Below are 19,308 nucleotides of genomic sequence, written 5' to 3'. Positions count from 1 at the left end.
GCACCATGCCCAGCTGGGTTTTTTTTTTTTTTTTTTTTTTTTAATGTGTATGAGTGTATTGCCTGCATGTGTATAAGTGCACTTATGTTGTGCAATACCCACGAAGTTCAGAAGAGGGCACAGATACCCTGGAACTGGAGCTACAGATGGTTGTTAACCACCATGTGGGTGCTGGGAATCGAACCGGGTCCTCTGCAAGAGCAATCAGTGCTCTTAACCACTGAGCTATCTCTCCAGCCCATATATATATTTTTTAAAAGATCCAAATGTACCCAGAGTCTGAGACTGATTGCTGATTTTTCAAAAACTTATTTTTGAGGTATCATTTACATACCATAAAACCTACCCAATTCAACAAAGTCTTAGTAAATTTAAACATTTGTATAAACAACCACCACAATCCAGTTTTAGAGTATTTTCCATCACCATGAAATAATCCCTTGGGATGGTCTATCCTCAGTCCCCACCACTGCCAAGTGAGCTCAGGCAACTACTGTGAGGTGATGGGCTTTTGATCCAGTTTTCTTTTCTAGAAAATTCATCTAAATAGAATCATATTATAAGCAGTTTTTGGTTCTGGTTTCCACTTAGCATGAGGTTTGGAGGTTCACTTGTTTTATTGCTGAGTAGTATTCTTTTGCTACTGGATTTTTGCCTGTTACAAATGAAGCTGTTATAAATTTTTATCTGAATTTTTTTTTATATATATATATATATATATGTAATTTACGTATTTTTGTGTGTGTAGGGATCTTTGGGTGAACACATAACATAGTGCACATGTGAAATGAGAGGACAACTTGTGTGAGTTGGTTCTCTTCTCCCATGTGGGAATCTAGGAATTGAACTCAGGCCCTCAGGCTTTGCGGCAAGCACCTTAACCTGCTGAGCCATTTCACTGGTCCCAATATGTTTTTGTTTCTTTTCAATAAGCATACTGGCAACTAATTGCTCTCTTATATGGTAATACTATAAACAAAGTCTGATGAACTTTCAAACTGTTTTCCTAGTGACTGAGCCACCTTATAATCCCACTGACAATAAATGAGGGTTCCAATTTCTTCGAATCCTCTATAGATTTGCCCATTCTATATATTACATATAAATGGAATCTGCAGCCTTTACATCTGGCTTCTTTAACTTAGTCAAATGCTTTTAAGCTTCATTCATATTGTACCACACATCAGTATTCAATGCTTTATGGGTGAATATCTGCTATGCACATTTATATAGAAATATATTATTTCTCTTGAGTATGTGTCTAGGAGTGGAACTGCTGGATCATATGGTAACTGTTTTGAGAAACTACCAAACTGTCTTCCAAAATGGTTACATTGTTTTAATTCTCACCAGCAATGAATGGCATTCCCATTGTTCTCCATAACCTTATCAGCACCTGTCCATCTTTTTGAGTAGTAATCCTTGTCAGTATGAAGTAGCATCTCATTATAAATTCATCCAGCATTTCTTTAAGAATTGTAATGCTGAGAATACTCTCGTGTGGTTATTGCCTATCTGTATATCTTTGGAGAGACCATGTGGGTGATTTTCACCCTTATTACCTCCTTCAAGAATATGGTAGCCCCTGCCCATCCCCCCAAAACCCAAAACATTCAGAAACAGACACACACACACACACACCGGATAGAATGGATTAGGGTCTGGGGATATAGCTCAATTAGTAGAGAACTTGCTCAGCATGCATGAAGCCTTGGGTTTGATCTGAGCACTACATAAAAGTATAGCAGCACACATCTGTAATGCCCATACTCAGGTGGAGGCAGAAAGATTAGGAATTCAAGGTCTTCCTTGGCTACATAGCAAGTCCAAGGCTAGCTTGGACTACGTTAGACTTTGTCTAGATTCACCACCCCTCCCTTGCAAAAATGTGTGTTTGTATTAGCCAAGGAACACAATGGGAAAAGGGATGAGGAGGTGTTTCCTTTTACAGAGTAACCAGAGCAGAAGCTCTCAAAGAGGCTCTGTGATGCCCACTCTGCATATTCCCCACTCACTCTGCATTCTCTGCACTGTCTCAAACATGACCTACCTGAAGCAGGAGCCTTATTTCCTGCCCAAAGCTTGAAGATTCAAAAGCTAACTCTTTTCATATGGCACTTTCACATTCCTTTCAAATAGCACAGCAATTCTAGGTGACAGGATTTTTACCAGATTACCAAATATTTTTCTTCAAAAAAAGGAGCAAGATGATTTTCTTTCTCCTAAGAAATGTGGATTGGCAGCCAGCTGAGTAAATTTCCCATATTGTATTTAGAGGCTTGTAAGAGCTTGGACTGAGCCTCACAAAAATGGCTTGACCAGAAGCTGGCTATGAATAGTAAGTTTCTAATTCTAAAAACCTGGAATTAGAAGTTATGTTCTCCTCTTAAGGTATGAGCAGGGGAAAATATGGATAAGGAAAGGAGTTGCTTCATATGACAACTGAGCTCAGTGGTATTTCAAGGGAAATATCTAAACCACTTCCTAGGCTTTGTGTCTGATTGCAACCCTGAGGCATCTACCATGGTGGGGGGGGGGTTAAAACAATAAAGACTTCTAAGAAGGCAAGATTCTCTGGCTCCCAGAAACACTGTTAGGGAGGCAACAATTCTAGGAGACCTGTAGTGGCAACAACAGTCTGTAACTCCAGTTCCAGGGGATCCAACACCCTTTCCTGGCCTCTCCAGGCATTGCATGACATGGGTGCATTTACATTCATGCATGCCAAACACTCACATGCATAAAATTAAAATTAATTAATTAAAAAAAAAAGGGCTGGGCGTGGTGGCACACGCCTTTAATCCCAGCACTTGGGAGGCAGAGGCAGGCAGATCTCTGTGAGTTCAAGGCCAGCCTGGTCTACATAGTCAGTTCCAGGACAGCTGGGGCTAAAGGGAGACCCTGTCTCAAAAAGACCAAACTAATAATAATAATAATAATAATAATGCCAAGTTTCCCTTCCTCAAATACTTCCTGGACTTTGAAGAGGATAAGACAAAAACAGAATTATGAGTTAATAAAGACAGAGGATGCAATGGCCAGAAGAGACCTGAGATGACTTTTTTCAAGAACTAATCAATTTATTCACTTCCTGGGCTCCTTTGTGCCAGGCACTGTTCTGGCAACTAGGAATGCCCTACTGAAGGGGAACGATTCTTACCCTTGTGGGACTTATGTTACACAGGAGAGATCAAAAACCAAAAAATAAACATATATGCTGCAGTGACAGATGTGATGACAAAACATGGTACTGAAATTAAGAGGTCTGGGACAGGGAGTGCTTTTGGTGGGAGACTGAGGAGGCTCCTAGACTCAGTGAGGGCAGTAAGCAAAGCAGATGGCTGGGGACGTGGTAGAGGCAAGAAGATGCACAGTAGAAAGAAGGGTGGCTACAAGGGCAGCTGGCCCTGCTACACGAGTTGAAGGGGAGACTGCTTAAAGGTTTGGAAAAGTTATGAAGAGAAATTTGGTACTCTTGTAGCTCAAGAGTTTCTAAATTCCCATTCAGTCTTTTTAGTAAAGAACTGAAAAGGAAGCTGGACTTGACAACCTTGTTGTTCTAGGAGACCTATATTCCATGAAAGGGCCTGGCCCTTCATGAATATATACAGAGAAATGTTAAGTCATTTGTATCATGCTTACAGTTCCCTATTCAACTAAAAAATACTTTAAGCATATAACAAGAAAATAATCTATTTCCATGAGCTACACTAATTTGTCATCAAGCTACTGTCACACTTCCTCTGTGTTATATTTTCTTTCTCATTGCTGAAGAATCTATGCAAATACCCGTCATAGTTCATGCTTCAGTGGATACCTCTTTAAATATTTTAAACCAATTTTTTTGAGGGGGGGTAATCTTTTTGAGACAAAGTATTCCTGTAGCCCCAGCTGGCCTTGATCTCACTATGTATACCAGGCTGACCTCAATCTCATAGAGATCTGCCTGCCTCTGCTGGAACCAAAGGTATGTGCCACCATGCCTGGTGCTAAAACTGACATTTGAATAGCTGACCCACCTGTGGTTCAGCAAGAGGACTTCTACAAAATAGCAAATTCTTCAGCCAGACCCCAACCTTTTCCCTCTCTGCCTCCTAACCAAGGCATGTTGGATCACCAGGGGGCTGCTGACTCCTGTGTAAGGACACCTAGGATGTTCCCATTCAACAATGACTGCAAAATCTATCCCTTTTTGGGCTGAAGAGATGGCTCAGCACTTAAGAACACTGGTTGTTCTTGCAGAAGACCCAGGTTCAAATCCCAGCACCCACATGGCAGCTAACAACTGTCTGTAATTCCAGTCCCAGGGGATCTGACAGCCTCTTCTGTCCTCTGTGGGCACTGCACGATATGTGTGTACTTACCTACATGCAGGCAATACACACACACACATTAAAAAAACAACCAAACAACCAAACACTGGTTGTTTTGCAGAGATCCTGGGTTCGATTCCCAGCACCCACATGGAGGCTAACAACCAGTTCCAGGAGAATCCGATGTCCTCTTCTGATCTCTGTGTGCTGCCAGACACTCATGCATTGACATACACTTAAGCAGTACACTCATACACATGCCTCCCGAGTGCTGGGACTAAAGGCAATGCGCCACCATGCCTGGCAAATAAAATATTTTTAAGAACCTCAAAAACTTATCTCTTTCATCCTTAAAATGAGAGCATCATGGGTAAACAGCCTTGTTCTCTGGACTTTTCTAAGTGCAGAGCCAGCCTAAACTTTCTGTGAATATCCTGAGGTAACTTGGTTGTGAATTGGGTCCAACTACAAAAACCTAGATGGGCTCATTTCCCAAGATGCTGAGAACAACCCAAGGGATGGACCTGTGGCCCCACAATCTGCAGCAGAAATAAAGCAGCATTCCTCACAGGTACAGGGAATTCACTTGTTCTGCAAACTTTATGGCCTCTAAATTTTTTTTTAACATTTTAATTTTAATTTTATGTGTATGAGTGTAATGCCTGCATGTATGTACACGCACCTGTGTTGTGCAATGCCTGCAGAGGACAGAACACACCATCGGATCCCCTGGAACTAGAGTTATGGACAGTTAGCTGCCATGTGGGTGCTGGGATTCAAACCCAGGTCTTCTGTAAGAAGAGTCAGTGGTCTTGATCGCTGAGCCATCTCTCCAGACCCTCTAAATCTTCTTTTATTCAATAAAGCAATTTTTTTCCCAGACACGCTCACCATGTTACTGAGGTTGGTTTTGACTGTCTGAATTAAAAGATTAAACTCCCGTCCATCTCAGTCTTCCAGTAGCTGGAACTATAGGTGTATACCACCATACCTGGGCAAGTTGTGGGAATTTTCTTTCTTTCTTTCTTTCTTTCTTTCTTTCTTTCTTTCTTTCTTTCTTTCTTTCTTTCTTTCTCTCTCTCTCTCTCTCTCTCTTTCTTTCTTTCTTAAGATTTTAATTTTATGTGTATGAGTATTTTGTCTGTATGTATGTAAGTGCACCACATGCATGCAATGCCTGCAGAGATCAGACAGGGCAACAGATACCCTGGAACTGGAGTTAGAAACTGTTAGTTACCATGTGGGTGCTGGGAGCAGCCAGTGCTCTTAACTGTTGAGCTATCTCCAGCTCCAAGTTACTGTAATTTTTGAGTGTTACATTCTTATTTTATTTTTTTTGGAGATAGGGTCTCCCTGTTAGCCTGGAACTCACTATGTAGACCTGGCTAGCCTTGATCTCACAGAGATCCACCTGCTTATGCCTCCTGAGTGCTGGGACTAAAGGCGTGTACCATGTCTAGTCTCAATATTCTTTTATAGTAGTGTCTCCATTGTCATAAGATCGCTGTGCTATTATTACACTGACTACTTTAACAAAGCAATGTCACATGATGAATGAATTTTCTCTAGTGACAAATATGGACCCTGGAAACACAATATCATATGCTAGAGCAGAGGAGAATGGAGACATCTGCAGGTAGCTAAGCAATTCCTTCCTAGCTTAAGGAAAATTTGTTTTTTCTTCCTAGCATTAAGTAGAATTTGTTTTTCTCTAGAAGTTTCTTGGGGGTTGGAGAGATAGTTCAGTGTGTACTGCTCTTTAAGAGGACCCAAATTCAGATCCGAGCACCCACACTGGGCAGTTCACAACTAGCTGTAATTCTAGCTTCAGGTGACTCTGACACCCTCTCTGGCCTCTGTGGATACTTGCACACATATGGCATGCACTTCCACAGACAGACACACACACAAATAAAAATAAATCTTGAAAAAAAGTTTCTTAGAGATAGAGGCCACCCTTATGAGACCATGTCTCAAAAAACCCCAACCCAACCAAGCAACAACATACAGGCCCTGCCAAGCTATAACAATAGAGGCAGGCTTTCTAGAACTTAAGGATAAGGACGGAGTTCAATAAGCTGCACTGCAGCCGAGGAGATGGCTTGCTACTTTCCAGGGTCTCCCTAAGTACATCTTTTTTGCACCCGTGCCAGACCAATCAGGTTTCAGAAGTTAAGTTTAGGGTTCATACTTTTTAATTTACTTAAATAAATCCAGAGATTTAGCTTCTGTTTGGCAGAGTGACTAAAGAAGTCTCAATAATTTTTTTTCCCTCTGTTCCAAGGTAGCCTATTGAAGGACAAAGGATGGCCTGAAGAGTAAGTCTTTTACCAAGGGGGGAAGACTGGAGGAAATGAGTGGGCCAACACAGAAACTGAGATTGTTGCCATCTGCTGATCTAAAATGTCTAATATGCCAGGTGGTTTATCCCACATTATATAATGTGGACACACTGTAGTCACCTGGAGAGATTTCAACCTCCCACTGCCCAGGCTGCATCATTCCGGACCAGTTATATCAATCTCTAGAATTTGGCTCAGGCAGCAATGATTTAAAGTTCTCAGGTGATTTCAAATGTAGACAATATGTGAAATATCACTCAAATAAGCCCTCCACCTTCCTGGAACAGGCAAAACTCTGCCATCTTAGAATGTCCCTTCTGTTTAAAAAAAAAAAAAAAAAAGCAAGCAGAGGCCCAGCATAATGGCTGTGATGGTTTGAAGGAGAATGTCCCGCATATACTCCGCGAGTATTTGGACATTTTGTCCCCAGTCTGTGGTGCTGTTTGGGAGGTATTAGAAGGTGTGGTCAAGCTGGAAGAAGCAGGTCCCTGGGGGTGGGCTTAGAGAGTTCTTAAGCCTTGCTGGTTCCCCAGTGGGTCTTTGCTTCCTGTGCCTACTTGAAGATGTGGGCCTTTGCTTTCTGCTCCTGCTACCTCCTGCCACCATGCCTACCTGCCATGACTGACTGCAATTATTCTGGAACCATGAACTCAAATAAACTCATCCTTTTATAAGTTCTCTTGGTCACAGTGTTCTATCACAGCAACAGAAAAGTATTTAAGACAATGGCTCAGTGGGTAAAGGCAGCTTTGCCAAGCCTGATGACCTGAGTTAAACCCCTGGGACTCATGATGAAAGGAAAGAACTAACTTTTGAGTAGTCCTCTGACCCTACCCCCCCACACCTCCTCCAAAAATAAATAAATGTAATAAAACAATATAAAAAACCCAAACAAATTCAAATCCTAGGACTTGGGAGATGAGACGAGGATTAGGAGCTCAAAATCATCCTTGGCTCCAAATTGAATTTGAGGTCAGCCTGGGCTACATGAGACCCTGTCTCAATAAACTAAAACCAAACAAAATCAAAATTTTAAAATCACAATTTATTTAGCATCAAACACCAACACTGGTTATGTGGATATCAAAACAGTGATATCTATAGCTTGCTGTGAAGGTGGAAACTGATCTCAAAGCACACATTAAGTCATACAAACCTGTATTTAAATCCAAGCCTAGCTAGGGACTTTCAGCAAGGTGACTTTAACTTTTCTGTGCTTGCTTTCTCATCTGTGGAGCAGAGGAGGGGAGCTTTAATATTGGAGAAAGAAGGCTCCATTTGAGAATGGAAAGTGGGATCCCTTTAGTCTTAGGAAGGATAAGTGCCTTTCAGTTCCTCTCACATCCTCTCAAGTTTAGCAGGCTCACAGAACTGCACCATTGTTATTAGGTGAAGATTCTTGACAGACATAAGATAAAAAACAAGATCCCAGCTGGGCATGGTGGCGCATGCCTTTGATCCCAGCATTCAGGAGGCAGAGGCAGGCGGATCTTTGTGAGTTGGAGGCCAGCCTGGTCTACATAGTGAGTTCCAGGACAGCTGGGGCTACAGGGAGACCCTATCTCAAAAAGACCAAAAAAACAAAAATCAAGATCCCTTAGCTGAACTGGGTAATTAAATGTTACAAATCTAAGGCAACTGAGTACACATTTCTAAAGCCTCCTAAAAACATACCAGTGGCTTTGACCTTTATGAACCTGGCAGGATGAGTCCAAAGAGATGGTCCTGATATTCACTACACTGTCTTTGTACCCTAGGGCAGTCTGCCCACAATCCAACCTCTGGGAGGCTAAGTGGAGGGTGTGGGTTATTAACCTCTCCCCTAAATCCAATAATGCTGTTTAAGGCAGTGGTTCCCAGGCCAGCTGTAAATCAGAAGACTGGTAATTTTCTTTCTTTCTTTCTTTCTTTCTTTCTTTCTTTCTTTCTTTCTTTCTTTTCTCTTTCCTTCCTTTTTTTTTTTAAAAAAAATTTTCAGTAAAGATTGATGGGCTTGAAACACAGAGGCTCTCATTCAGTAGGTTAGAGGCAAAGCCAACCATCTACCCATTTTTAAAACGCTTCATGCATGAGCATACTACGTGACCAGGTTTCACAGTGACTATTTAATGGGGCATGGAGTCATTAAATGTGTGCCAAACATGGCATGGATACTATTGATCCCTTGAGTCTGAGAAGCCACAGGATGTACCTGATGGGGATGTGAAGGCTGGGGTGAGGCTATGCCAAGGCCTTAGAAATGGATGCCTGCATGGTAAAGTGACAGTGGGTAAAGTTTCTGCTTCCTTCCAACTCTTCTGTAATGAGTTTGTAATTTTTTTGTAAGGAAAAAGAAAACTCTTCAGGGTGAACAATCAGATTACATCCAGTGCTGGCCACTAAGAATCTGCTGTTATTATAACTCACCACATATTACAGTTTTTTTGTTTTTAAAGAAATTTAGGCATTTCAGAAAAACAAATGAACTCTCCTGGAACACTGAAGCAACCCATAGTGCCTTTCTTCAGGTGTCAGCCTGAGTTAGTTGACTGGTCCTGTTGGGCATGGGAGAGAAGTTACCCAATGGCTGCCCAGAAGCACTCTACAGGGTGCTTGGCCTCCTGCTCAAATGATTTAATAGTCTCTCTTTGTGGAAGAAGGTCTTTGAGAAAAATCAATATAAAGCCTATCTGGCAGGCTATAAATAAATTCTTTGGAGCACTATACCCACTTTATGCAAAGCACTCATATCAGTGTGAGATTAGAGGATTAGGAGTCTTGTGTTCCTCAGAAATCTGGTCAAGAAGAATCCTTGAGAGGGCTGATATTCAGAAGATAACCATACTTGGAAAAATAAACTGAAGATAAAAGGGGCCCTTTCAGCACCCAGCCTCTAGCTCATCTTAGCTGTGATCATTTTCATGACAATTCAAGACTAGGCATCAGGCGTCATCAGGTGTAAACAGCCTTATCTCTGTTCACAGCAAAGGAGACCAGGATCTCAGGGTTAAAAGGCTTTGCCACTCTTATTTACAGTATTTTAAAGCACTGTGTAAGGTCAACAGGTTATCTAATGGCGTTAAGCACATATTAAAATTCAGCCACAGTGCGGCCCATCTCAACACATTTACTCATGAATTTTAATTTCCAAAATAACTTGAACAGTTGTAACTGATTGGGGGCATCATGTAAGGTTTAACTAATTCTACCTCACTTTTTCATGTCTTTCCTAGATTTTTTTTTTGGGGGGGGGGGGTTCTTTTGTGAGACAGGGTCTCCCTGTAGCCCCAGCTGTCCTGGAACTCACTATGTAGACCAGGCTGATCTCCGCCTGCCTCTGCCTCCCGAGTGCTAGGATTAAAGGCATGTGTCACCACTCCCAGCCTTTCCTAGATTTTTATTTCTTCTGTGCAGTTCCCTTTCACTAACCATTAGAACTGCAAGGTAGGAGGTGAGGTATGTATTGTGATGTTAGAGTCTCAAGAAAATGATTTGAAATTCAAAGCGATTAATTACTTTTATGGGGAGAAACACATCAAGAATCTTCATTTACATCTTTTGGCAAGTGAGTCTATTTTATTTCTCTAAGAAGTAAACCTAAATTGCTGCACATTGTTAAAACTGATATTGTGTTTATGGAACTTGGCCCCACATGAGGCTGCTTACCTGGTCCTGCCTCACCGTAATGTTCCCCATGCTCAGGTCCTACAGCTCCAACCCCAGGGCCTTTACATAAGCTAAAACAATCTTGAGAACATGCTCCATTTTCTTTATCTGGTTAGTGCTTAGAGACTCTGTGGTTTTGGTTACAGATCATCTTTCATCTTATTCTTTGTTTTGTTTACTTCCTTTCTTCTGGAACCATAACCTTCAATATTTAAAGACTTAGTACTTGAGAGATAGAAGGGCATCCTTCACCCAATTTGACCACTTATGGACTTTGCAATCTTGGGTACTTATTTCTCCCAGCCATAGGAAACTGTTTAGAATGATCAATTAGCTAAGATATGCAAAGTACTTAGAATAATGATTGCCATCTAGTAGTATCATTAAGTGTGAGCTATCTGCATGACTTTAAGCATGCATTTAACTGTGAACTTTCCCAGTTCTTGTCAGTATCTATTTTTCCTTTTCAAAGTTGAATTAGTTCCTTTCAGTAAAGATATTTAAGGTGGGGAGGGGAGTTTGGAGAGAGCTCAGCGATTAAGAGCACTGGCTGCTACAGCAGAGAATCTGGATTTGGTTCCTAGCACCCATTTGGCCCCTAAAAACTATCCATAGCTCCAGTTCCAGGGGATTTGATGCCCTCTTTTGGCCTCCATGGGCACTGTATGCATGTGGTGCACTTACCATCCATGTAGACAAAACACTCATATACATTAAAAAAAAATACAGAACCATTTGGGCTGGAGAGATGGCTCAGTGGTTAAGAACACTGACTATTCTTGCAGAAGACCTGGGTTTGAATCCTAGCACCCACAAGGCAGGCAACAACTGTCCATAACTCCAGTTCCAGGGGATCCGACAGCCTCTTCTGTCCTTCGCGGGCATTGCACGACACGGGTGCACTTACCTATATGCAGGTAATACACACATACACATAAAATAAAAATAAATAAAATATTTAAAAAAATACATAAACTTAAAAAAGATAATTCAATTGTTTTCTTCCTCTAAAATTTCATCACAAACATCAGCAGCACTGGATATATTCAAACATTTTATTTTTAAATAAAACTTTTTTCCTTCCCTTTATGAAGAAATTGTTCTATTGTTGCTGTGGAGAAACTGGATTGCCAATCCTTTTTAGACAATATGATGTGTTTCTCTGGATGCATTTTAGAGCACTCTAAAACTGGTAGCACCACACCTCTACTTCATCTTATACTTTGAGACAGGGTCTCAGTAAGTTGCCCAGGCTCACCTTGAACTCACTGTGAGCCTCAGGTGGGCCTTGAACTTTTGACCTCCTATATCAGCATCCCAAGCAACTATGTCCGATCCATTTAGGGATCTTTCTTGTCTTTTTTTTTTTTTTTTTTCCAAACAGTCTTACTAAGGAGTCCTGGCTAGCCTGGAATTCATTATGTAGACCAGGCTGGCCTCAAGTTCATAGAGATATGCCTGCTTCAGCTTCTCAGATCTTGTCTTCATACTCTGTAGTTGCACTGATTTTTATCTAGTTGTGCAGTTATTTTATCTGTTATGGGACTGACTGTGATGTTTCAATCTGAGGATTCTTTTTTATATAAATTTTGGAAGTTTCTTAGCCATTAGTTCTTCACTCTAATTTTTTTTTTAGAATTCAGATGGCTGCTGGTTCTCTATACTCCATCTCTAAATGTGTCATTTCATAATTTCCAACTCTGTGCTGTGTTTTAGAATTTTTCTTTTTGGTTGACTCTTTTTTAAAATTGATTTTTCTACAAATTTTATACATTTTGATCAAATTTAGATCCCCTCCCGTCATCTGTACACTCTTACTTTCTCCCACCCAATTTCATGCATATACATATATATATATGGCTATAGAGTCAAATTTGTGCCCCCCAATGTCCTTCAGTGTGGGTTTATCCACTGGAACCAGGTTCTTTTCATTTTTTGAGCTGCAGGGGTGGGGTGTCTCATGTAGTCCAAACTGGCTCAGAACTCTCTATGTAGTGGAGAATGACCCTGAACTTCAGGTACTTCTGGTTTGGATTTGCTACCTATCCCAAAATGACCTTGAATTCACAATGTAGCTCAGGCTAGCCTCAAACTTGTACCAGGGAATACACTGCAAACCACTATGCCCCAAGTTTTGAAAAGTTTTCTTAACTCATTTTTCAGTTCACAATTTTTCTATTCATTTGTATCTGATCTTATATTAACAAATCCACCAAATTAAAAAAAATTATTATTATTATTATTATTATTATTATTATTATTATTTTGGTTTTATGGGACACAATCTCCCTGTAGCTCCAGCTGGCCTGGAATTTGCTATGTAGACTAGGATGGGTATGGTCTCCTACAGATCTGCCTGCCCCTGCCTCTGCCTCTGGGATTAAAAGTATGTACTACCACTGGGTGTGGTAGTGCACACCTTTAGTCCCAGCACTTGGGAGGCAGAGGCAGATGGTTCTCTGTGAGTTTGGGGCCAGCCTGGTCTACATTGCGAGTTCCAGGCCAGCTAGGGCTACAGGGAGACCCTGTCTCAAATAAGACACACACACAAAAACCCCCCAAAACTATGTCTCTGTGGAACTCTCCTCCTTGGCCCCCTCCCCTGGACTCCCTAGACCCCTGCCCCTATTTAGGGCTAACTGCTCTTTTCGCTTCTGTAAATCGCTTGGCTTGAGGGAAGGAGAGGGACAAACTGCACCGTCTCCATTTTGACTGCTGAGTCCTCCATTTTTGTGATGTCTCAGGGTCATAGACTAGGCAAGCCCAGGCATGTCCAGGGGGCCCAGGCAGGTTTGAGGCCTTATAAGGAATAAACAGGGTCCTCTAGCCCTGAAGATAACAGTCAGCACATTCCACAAACCTGAGGGCAGCACCCACCAATAAGAGGCCTCCAAGGCTGTAACCAATCAATTCAAAAGTATGTTGGCGCACAGGCTCTTTGGACCAATCAAAATATAACTCTGTCATCCCCCTCCTCCCTTTGTCTGAAACCTATGAAAAGCTCCCTCCCCCTGCAATCAGGGCTCTCAGACCTACCACGTTAGTTTGGTCTGAGAGTCTGAGCTTAAGCCCGAATAAAGACTCTGTTCTTGCACGTTCTCTGGACTCTGTGGTAATTCTCGGGGATCCATTCTCTGGGCACAACATCTGGCTAATTTTGTGTGTGTGTGTGTGTATACCTATGTCTGTGTGCATGTATGTTCATGTGAATGCAGGTGCTAAGAAGAAGGTGTTGGATCCCCTAGAGCTAGAGTTACGAGCAGTTGTGAGCCACCTAATGTGGGTACTGGAACAGAACTCCAGTCCTCTGCAAGAGCAACAAGCACTGCTAAGCCATCTCTCTAGCCCCATCCTTTGAAACTGTAAACACAGTTATCTTATAGCCAATATATCTTAGAGCCAATAACTCTAATACCTGAAGTTATGAAAGTCTCACATTATACAAGGGTCTAACTTCATAGTATCATCTTAGGAGTTCAAGTTCCCATTGTTTGTAGGAAGGAGTATGTCAATTGAAAATGGCAAGCCTCAGAAGGTTTGCATTTTGGTTCATGACATGCCTTTGGATTAAATTCATATTAAAATTTTACCCCAGTGTTTCTCAAGCTAGGAAGTAATATAAATGCACCCACCAAAAGTATAGGCAGGCCTAAGGTTTCCAATTTTCGGTGGGGGTGGGGGGTGGGGATTCCTTTTCCACTGCAATAGGAAAAAGAAATCCATAGACTTTCTTATCCTGCCTCTGAACTGGTACAGTTGTTCTCTATACTACGGTGGAGGCACCAGGCTTCCTTAGCTTGGCTGAAGAACCTCAGCTCTAATTCTCTACATTGTGCATAACCAAGGTCTTGGCTGCAGAATGCCATGTAATTAAAACCCAAGCACAGTGACAGCAAACATAGTTCTTGACTACTATGGTTTCTGGTTCCCAGGAAATTTTCTCTTCTTAACATTTCAGATTCCACTCAAGTGACATTTTCTCAGAGATGACCTCTTACTCCTAACCAGAACAGATCAGGGGTCTCTTGAACATCGGTAGAGACCCCTGTACTTTTCTTCCATTGCATATAATGTATACGTGTTTAATAGTGTGATTATTATTTAATGCTTGTTTCTGAGACTAGATGGTTAGTTCCAAGAGGGCAGAGACTATCTTTGTACCATAGTATCCAACATAGCATAGCACAGGAACAAAATAAAAAATCTGCCAAATAATCCCAGTACTGGGGAGGATGAGGTAGGAAGATCATGAGCTACACACGGCATGACTGTCTTTTTTTTTTTTCTTTTTTTGGTCTTTTTGAGATAGGGTCTCCCTGTGGCCCCAGTTGTCCTGGAACTCACTATGTAGATCAGGCTGGCCTTGAAGTCACAAAGATTGCCTACCTCTGCTTCCCGAGTGCTGGGATATATGCCACAACACCCAGCATGACTGTCTTAAAACCACCAACAACCAACCAACCAATTGCACTTTCCTAAAAGAAAAAAAGCTGGGTGTGGTGGTGCATACCTGTAATCCCAGGACTCAGGAGGCAGAGGCAAAAGGATCATTATAAGTTTTGAGGCAGTTTGATCTATACAGTTGGTTCTGGGTTAGCCAAGGGCTACTTATCCAGACCCTGTCTCCAAAAGAAACAATCCCCCAATTGCTAAATTAATAAAATGAATGTGTGAAGGGCTGAAAAACGAGAAGGAAAAGAAGAAAGGTTTTTATTATGAATACTTAAAAATTTTAAGAAGAGCCAGAGGCGGCAGATCTCTGTGAGAGCCAGTCTGGTCTATATAGTGAGTTCCAGGTCAGCTGGGGGCTACAGGAAGACCCTATCTCAAAAAGACTAACCTCGCCCCAAAACCCCAAACCCACAAACGCAAACAACAACAACTAAAATTATAAAAAAATAAAAAAATAAGGTGTGGGGGATGAAGAGATGACCCAGTGGTTAAGAACACTGGCTGCTTTAGTAGAGGACCCGGGTTCAATTCCCAGCACCCACAATGGCAGCTAGCAACCATCTGTAACTCCAGTTCCAGGGTAATCTAACGTCCTTTTCTGAGCTCCACTGGCACTGCATGGCATAGGCGCACTTACATATATGCAGGCAATATACTCATACACATAAAATAAAATTTAAAAATAAGGTACCATGCATGGTACCTTATTTCTACAATTCCAGCACTTGGCAGGCTGAAGCAGGAGGATTATCTCAAGTTAGAGGCCCTGTCTAGGCTACACAGTGAAGTCCTGTCTCAACATAAATAAACAAATGAATAAATAAATGAAAATAAATAAGTAAATGTTGCAAGTCCTAGGGCAGTCACTCCCATTTCAATCAAACCCTTTCATATGTATAATTCTTGGTTTGGATCTTACTGTTATGTCATCATTAGAAAAATGTACAATATTTTATCAACTGAGAAAGTTCCCCCTCTCTATCTCAATTCCTAGAGTCTCTTGATTCAATTTCCATTTTCAAACATGTGTTTTTCTCTTCTAGAATTCCACTAAATGGAATAAAACAGTATGTACTTTTTGTGACTAGCTTTTACTCATCCTTTTGATGTTCACCCACGATGCTGCCTGTATCAGTGTTCATTCTTCTTTGTGCCAAGAGTACTACTCCATTATATAAATGTGTTGATAAATATCTAGGCTTTCCCAATTAATATGATTAAAATAACTATGAAGACTTTTGTAGGAAGCTTTCTGTGAACATATATTTTCATTTCTCTTGGCTAAAGAAGAGTAAAATTTCTGGGTTATCATAGGATAAAGTTTAACCCTTTGGAAAACTATCAAATAGTTTTCTAAGAATATCTATGCTATTGTCCATACCTGCCAGGAATATGTGACATTACCCACCCCTTCATATCCTCCCCCCACATTTAGTACTGTCAGATCTTTCCATTTTAGCCATTTCAAGGGTTGAGGGGAAGTAGCAGTATTGCATCACAGTTATCATTAGCATTTTCCTGATGATTAGTATCACACACTTTATTTATGTGTATGAGTGTTTTCCCAGCATGTACATAAGTTCCCTGCGTGTGTGCAATACGTATGGAGACCAAAAGAGGGTGTGGTGTCCCCTGGAGCTGGAGTTATGAGCAATTGTTAGCTGCCATGTGGGTGCTAGGAACTGAACCCAGGTACTCTGCAAGAGCAGCCAGTGCTCTTAAGTGCTGAGCCATTGTTTCAGTCCCTCAAACACTTTATTTATTGACCTGTTCAACTCTTTTGCCCATTCTTTGTTGTTGTTTTCTGAGACAGAATCTCCCTGTAGCTTCAGCTGGCCTGGAACAAGCTGGCCTTGATCTCAAAAAGATTTGTCTACTTTTGCTTCTTAAGGACTGGGATTAAAGGTGAGTCCAGCTTTTGCTCATTCTTCTTTTTTTAAAAGATAGGTTGTCAAGGTGCAGAATACTTTTAATATTTTATTTATATGAGTGTATTGCCTGCATGCGGCATAATGTCATGTAATGCTCATGGAGTTCAGAAGGGCACGTTGGATTCCCCTGGAACTGGAGCTATGGATGGCTATTAGTCACCATGTGGATGCTAGGAACCAAATCCAGATCCTCTTCAAGAGTAGCCAGTGCTCTTAACAGCTGAGCCACCGCTCCAGCCCAGTTCGTTCGTTCATTTGTTCCTCCCTCCTTCCTTTAAAAATTTTTTTTCTGGGGAGACAGTTTCATGTAGCATAGGCTGGTCTCAAACTTGCTATGTAACTGAGGACGACCTCGAAATTCTGAGCCTCCTGCTTCTACATCCCCAGGGCTAGGATTATAGGCTTTTATTGCCATGCCCAGTTTATGTGGTACTAGAAACTGAACCCAAGTTTTCAGGTATGCTAGGAAAAAACTGTACCACCCACTGAAGTCATTTTGATGAAGAAAATGTTTTTGTTTTGTCTTTTTGAGACAGGGTCTCCCTGCAGCCCCAGCTGTCCTGGAACTCACTGTGTAGACCAGGCTGGCCTTGAACTCACAAAGATCTACCTGCCTCTGCTCCCAAGTGCTGGGACTACAGGCATGTGCCACCATGCCCGGCTCGAAGAAAATGTTTTATAATTGACAAGGAGCATTTTTTTGTTAAAAATTTTTATTTATTTTTATTTTATGTGTGTATGAATGTTTTGCTTACATATAAAATGCCAAAGAGGCCAGAAGAGGGTATGGGGTTAGGATAGTTGCCACGTGGATGCTGGGAACTGATGATGAGTCTTCTACAAGAGCAGCCAGAGTTCTTAACCACTGAGCCATTTCTCTAGCCCCAACAAAAACCAGTTTATCAGTTTTTAAATGGTTTGTGAAAATCTATGCCTTACATAAGTTTTCCTTTGCTTTCTTCTAGTAGTTTTCTGGTCTCAGCTCTTATGTTTAAGTTTATATTTCAAACTGCTTTCTTTGGATGGTATAAAGTAGCGTAAAGTTTTCTTTTTTTTTTTTCCTCCTATGTGGATATCCAGTTCTTCAGGCAGCATTTTTGGGGTGGTGGTGTTGGGGAACAAACCCAGTGCCTGGCACTTGTTAGGCAAGCACTCTACCACTGAGCTACATCCCTAGTCGGGCAACATTTGTTAAAAAGATTTTCCTTCCTAACTGAATTGCTTTTGTGCCCTTGTGACAAGTCATTTGACCTTTCCAAAGTGAGTCTATTATATGGACACTCTATCCTATTCCCTTGGTTTATCTGCCCATCCTTTGGCTAAACTTTACTTTCTTAATTATTAGAGTTTTATAGTAAGCCTTGATGTCAAATAGGTTTAAGTTTGCCAACTTTGTTATTTCTCAAGATTGTTATGGTTACATTAGGTCCTTTAGTATTCAAAACACAATCTAAAATGAGTTTGCCAATTTAAAGAAAAAGGCTAGTTGTGTCTGGTATAGTAGCACGTGCCTATAATTCCAGCACTGGAGAGGCAGAGGTAGGAGGAACTCCAAAAGTAGTATAGTTTCGTCTACATAGTAGGTTGAGACCAGGCAAAGCTACATAGTGTGACTCTCTCAAACAACCAAAAACAATAACAAAACTTATAAAATGCCTGTTGGGCCTCTGACTGGTACTGACTGTATTAAGTTAGTTTGAAGATTTATACTATGTCAATAACACTGAATCTTTTAGCCAATAATATGACATGGCTCCCAATTTACACAGGCTTTCTTCAATTTTTCTAGAAAGGTTTTATAGTTTTCAGTCTTAATTAACTTTCACCATTACTATTACCATTGTTATTATTATTGGTGGTGGTGGTGCTGGGGATTGAATCTAAGGTCTTGTGTATGCTAGACAAGTATTGCAGTACAGAGCTGCGTGCCCTTGGCCCTCTTTAAATACATTTTATCTTGCAACACTGCTATAAATGTACTTACCTGTTCTAGCAGTGTTTTCATAGGTTTCACAGGTTTTCATCTCTTTAGATGATCATATCACCTTCAAACAAAGACCATTTTCCTTTTTTTCAATACTTATGCTTCTTGTGTTGCACTGGCTAGGGGATCTATTATAATTTTAAACAGAGGTAGTAAAAGTAGATTTGGAGGACATATTAAGCAAGGAAATGTTCTAAAATATAGCATTTAAATGGGAGAATTGCTGTAGGTTTGTATAGGTGCTCTTTTTTAGAAGGAAGAAATCAGTCATCTTTTGTTCCTGGTATGTGTAGGAAGCCTTTTCACAAAGAGCACTGTACTTTGTCAAATGCCTTTCCTACCATCTATTGAAATGATCGTACAAATTTCTTCCTTAAATTTTTAATATGAATTATACTGTATCATTTTTTGAAGATTTATTTTGATTATTTATATCTATGTGTATGTGTGTAAGTGAATGTTGTATACATGCAGAGCTTATGGAAGTGAGAAGAGAGTGCCTGATCCCTTGGAAGCCACCCAATGTGGGTGCTGGGAATCAAACTCAGGTCCTTTGGAAGAGTAGCAAGTGCTGTGCTCTTGACTGCTGAGCCATCTCTCCATTTTTATGTATTAAAATGGTTCATTTTTATGTATTAAAT

General features: G+C 40.9%; 1 protein-coding gene across 11 annotated transcripts in view; it reads right to left on the bottom strand.

Annotated features, from left to right (window-relative positions):
- Dtnb (dystrobrevin beta) overlaps positions 1-19,308 on the bottom strand; it is a 304,013-nt gene that overhangs the window by 50,482 nt on the left and 234,223 nt on the right. The window lies entirely within an intron of this gene.

This window comes from Nannospalax galili, unplaced genomic scaffold (assembly GCF_000622305.1).
Source record: "Nannospalax galili isolate Female #2095 unplaced genomic scaffold, S.galili_v1.0 scaffold1191, whole genome shotgun sequence".
Classification (NCBI taxonomy): domain Eukaryota; kingdom Metazoa; phylum Chordata; class Mammalia; order Rodentia; family Spalacidae; genus Nannospalax; species Nannospalax galili.
The sequence above is the reverse complement of the archived record's forward strand: the minus strand, read 5'-3'. Positions and strand labels throughout refer to the sequence as shown.